Genomic DNA, 4586 nt, shown 5'->3' with positions numbered 1-4586 from the left:
CCCAAGGTTCACTTCTAGATTCTGGGGTAGTCTCCAAAAAGCCCTAGGAACTAGATTGAACTTCAGTACAGCATTCCATCCACAGACAAACGGCCAATCTGAAAGGGTCATTCAGATTTTGGAGGATATGCTTCGAGCTTGTGTGATTGAGTTTAAAGGGAGTTGAGACACACACTTGCCTTTAATTGAATTTGCCTACAACAACAGTTATCAGTCAAACATCGGGATGCCTCCATATGAAGCACTTTATGGCAGAAAGTGTAGAACTCCCTTGTGTTAGGATGAAGTAGGCGAGAGGAAGTTGATTGGCCCAGAATTAGTGCAGCAGATGGAAGAAAAGGCTAAGCTCATTAGAGACAGACTCAAAGTTGCAACGGATAGACAAAAGTCCTACATTGACCTAAAGAGAAGAGATATTCGGTACAGTGTGGGTGATAAGGTGTTCTTGAAAGTTTCTCCATGGAAGAGGATCATGAGGTTTGGTGGAAAGGGGAAACTAAGTCCTCGCTTCATTAGGCCGTATGAGGTTCTGGAAAGAATGGGTCCATTGGCATATAGACTTGCATTGCCTTCGGAGTTGGAAAAGATTCACAATGTCTTCCATGTCTCCATGTTGAGGAGGTACATATCAGACCCCTCTCACATTTTGCCAGTAGAGGAGATTGAGGTGAATCCAGACTTGACATATGATGAAGAGCCCATAAAGATCTTGGCATATGAGGTAAAACAGCTGAGGAACAAACAGTTACCTCTAGTCAAAGTGTTGTGGAACCATCATTCAGGCTAGGAGGCTACATGGGAGCGTGAGGAGGACATGAGGAGGCAACACTCACTGCTATTCAGAGACTGAGACCAAGTAAATTTCGAGGACGAAATTTATTTTTAAGGAGGGGAGAATTGTAACACCCCGAACCTTCGAGTTATGAATAGTACCATTTTTTGTCTGTGACTAGTACTAATCAAAGACACCTTGAGGACAAAAAATAAATAGAAAATTAATTGACATAGACAAAATAAAAATTCAAGTGAACCAAAGACCTAAAGATTTAACGGGTATCCAAAAAAAAAAAGGATTATGACTCGATGAGGGGCATTTTGGTCAATTCACTTCAAGAGTTGACTTTTGACTAAAATGTAAATTAAATTAAATAAAAATAAAATATTGAATTATGAAGAAATATTGAGGGAAAAATTAGAGTAAAAATGAAAAGAAAATAAAAGAGGCAAAAATCTAGAAGTTAAATTTCATTTTTGACCTAATTAAAATTTAAGGGACCAATGGGCTTTGGACAACTCATTAAATGAATTAAAAAGGAATAAATAAGTATAAAAGAAGACAAAACCCTCTCTTTCTTTCCCATTTAGTTACCACCCACCCTCTCTCCTTCTATCTTTCTTTCTTTCTTCTTCTTCCTTCTTTCTCCATTGAAACCCACTCTCAAAACTCAATTCCTTGCTTTTCCTCTATGGGTTTTGCATCTAATTGGTAGAGAGCATCAAATTAATATTTGATTTAGAGATTAAAAGCAAGGGAAAACAAGAGATTAGAAGAATATTGAAGATTTGGGGAGTTGGAAGGAAGTCATCAAGAGGTAAGTTCTTTAATGCTCATTTTGTTATACAAACCTTAAACTAAGTTAGATTATGATGAAATTTCATAAGAAAATGAAAGGAAACATGCATAAAACCTAAACTAGGGTTTTGGCCAAAGTAGAGAAAAATTAGGGTTTGATATATTTCAATGAAAATGATGATGAAATCAAGCGTAGTTGAAGTAGTATGCATGATTAGAGCAAATAAATTGCATGAAATGTGTATAAATTTAATTATGGAAGATTAGGGTTCATGGGAAAATTGGGTTTTGGTGCTAGAGAGTGAAATTGGTGTGTGTAGTATTAAATTATGATCATTTGAGGTTTATTTAGTTTGAATTGACATTGGGTTGATGAATGGAAGTAAAGAAATGGTAGGATTAGGGAAAATTGCAAACTTTGGTGTTTGAAAATTATGGGTTTTGTGATAGGAAGTGCCATTGATGTGTCAATGCTAAATTATAGTCATTTTGGATGAATTAAATGTGAATTGAAGTTGGTTAGAGGTAATAATTGAAAAAATGAAAATTTTAAACCTAGGGCAGAATTTGCACACTGAGTTCAGTGTATTTGACAGCCCATAAATTGAGCTACACAACTCCAATTGGTGTGAAACCAATTTGAAGTGAAACTTAAGACATAGGGCTAGAATTTTAATGAAGAGACTCACCCCAAAAACTGCCCAGAAATTGCTTAAACCTTGGCTTTAACTTAGAGACACAATTCTTGAACCTGCAGAATTTGACCATATGAATAGTAAACTTTGCATGGCCATAACTCTCTCTAGAAAACTCTGATTCTTGAATCAATGGAAACCTAAGACATAGTAGAACATTTCATATGAAGAACTTAAGGCCAAATTATGGACTTAACCCAATCAAATTACTGAGCAAATTTGAATCACTGAATCTGCAGAATTGTAGATTTACTATATGAACAGTAAAATTTGCATGGCCATAACTCTCTCTAGAAAACTCCAATTTAGGCAATTCTTGAATCGATGGAAACCTAAGACATAGTAGAACATTAAACAAATTATGGACTTAACTTGACCAAATTGCTGAACAAAATTGGATCGATAAATCTGCCAGAACTGAATTTGTAGCATGAACAGTGACATGAATAGTATCGTGTTTTGGGCATAACTTGAGATATACAGCTCCGAATTAGGCAATTCAAAAAGGAAAATAAAGTTAAGACCTAGATAAATAATTTTCATGAAGAACACCTCACAAAATTATGATCGAAACTAGGTAAAAATTGGGTTCAAAGATTGGGGCACGAAGTTGTCCAAAACCAAAATTTTCTAAAATTTGCAAAGCTAACTTGGGATGTATTAAACATGCATATAATGAGTTCTTGGCAGCAATTGAGATTGGCATTGAGGTATTCTATTTGTGTATTTTCAGTAGAAAAATAAGTTGGAATGGACAAGGAGAAGTAGGTAACAAGGAAGGAGAGTTATTGAAGGTTTGTGCACAGCTAACCTTTTCTTTGTTTTTAAACTTGTAAATTGCTTGGAATGTGTTAAATTGAATGAGTTTGCTTTGAACAAGTTTACTTTGACTGAAATATGGTTTTTCTCTTGCATTTAAGAAATTTCGGTGTTGCCACCTTTATATGGATATTATGATGAATTTAAATGAGTTTATTGGTTTATAAATGTGATTGTTGAGTGGGAAGTTTTTGGAAACTCTTTTGAAACCACAGTTAGCATGACAGTCCCTTTCGGAACTCCCCAATAGTAACGACTACTTGGGTTTGATAATTGATATTGATTATGTCTCCCATTAATAACGGTTAGTGGGGTAAGACTACATGAGTACTCATGAGCTAGCTAGCCCTTCCCTTATTAATAACGGTTAGTGAGGTTGAGATTGCTTTGTCATGGTGTACAATACGGCACTGATCATGAAATTTTGTGTCATGGCCTAAACTGTGTGTTGATGTTGGAAACACTAATGCTTTGTGAATTGTGATTTATGAAGTATAATTTCTCATTTGAAATGTTATTTTAATAAATGGCTCTTATGAACTTAGAACTATTGTGAAGTTTTCATGCTTAAGAAAAATGTGATTTATTATGCTTTGACAAATTGTGTTTTACCTTAAGTTTTAAAGTTATTAGTTGTGCACTACTAAGTGATATACTCAGTGATAGCTTATTTATACTGTCGCAGGTAAGGGAAAGGAGAAGGCTGTCGAGTGAGAGACTTAGAAGCAGCATTTTGGTATTGTTTGTGGGTATATATTGTAGGTATAACCCTGTAATTTCCTTTTGATGTATTTTGCACCTATATGTATGGATGTACGGACATTGAGCAGTTTATATTTAAAAGCATTGCATTGCTATCACATTTTGAGTTTGTAACTATTTTGTATTTTACTTTGAGAGTTATGAAAATGTAACTTTTGTAATATTTAGTCTATCATTATTTCAAATGAATGTTTACATGGAATTTTAACTATTCTCATGCAATTTTCTGCAAAAGAATTGATAAGATAAAAAGTTATGGTTTGTTTTAAAATCCTTTGTAGCATAACTAATGGGTTATTTGTAGGTGGAGTTCGGTAATTCATTAGGTATGCTATGGGAATATGTCGTGCCTTACTAATGGGTGTGACAGGCATCATTTGTAGTGTCATAAGTACGCGACACTAATTTCTTGAAATTTATAATATGCTTATATGGTTCCACTCTTTGGGCTACTGCTGTTGTGGAGGGAGGACCGTATACTATGCCATCATATCAATAGTCCTCTGTAGACCAGCTAAAGTAGCTTCCATTGGATCCATAGGACCCTAGGCTATGAAAGACTATTCCTAAACTGGTGGTTATTACTCTTTTACTTGAGCAGCTCTAGGTCTCATGCCCTGTCTCCTTGGGGCAGGCACCTCATCTTATGCTGATACTTCATCTGGCACTTCCCGTTCTAGTACTATGGTAGCTCTTCTACTTCTACACATTTTCCTGAAATTCAGAAGTATTAACCC

This window comes from Hevea brasiliensis, unplaced genomic scaffold, assembly GCF_030052815.1.
Source record: "Hevea brasiliensis isolate MT/VB/25A 57/8 unplaced genomic scaffold, ASM3005281v1 Scaf55, whole genome shotgun sequence".
In the NCBI taxonomy this organism is placed as follows: Eukaryota; Viridiplantae; Streptophyta; class Magnoliopsida; order Malpighiales; family Euphorbiaceae; genus Hevea; species Hevea brasiliensis.
This window is presented reverse-complemented; position numbering follows the sequence as displayed.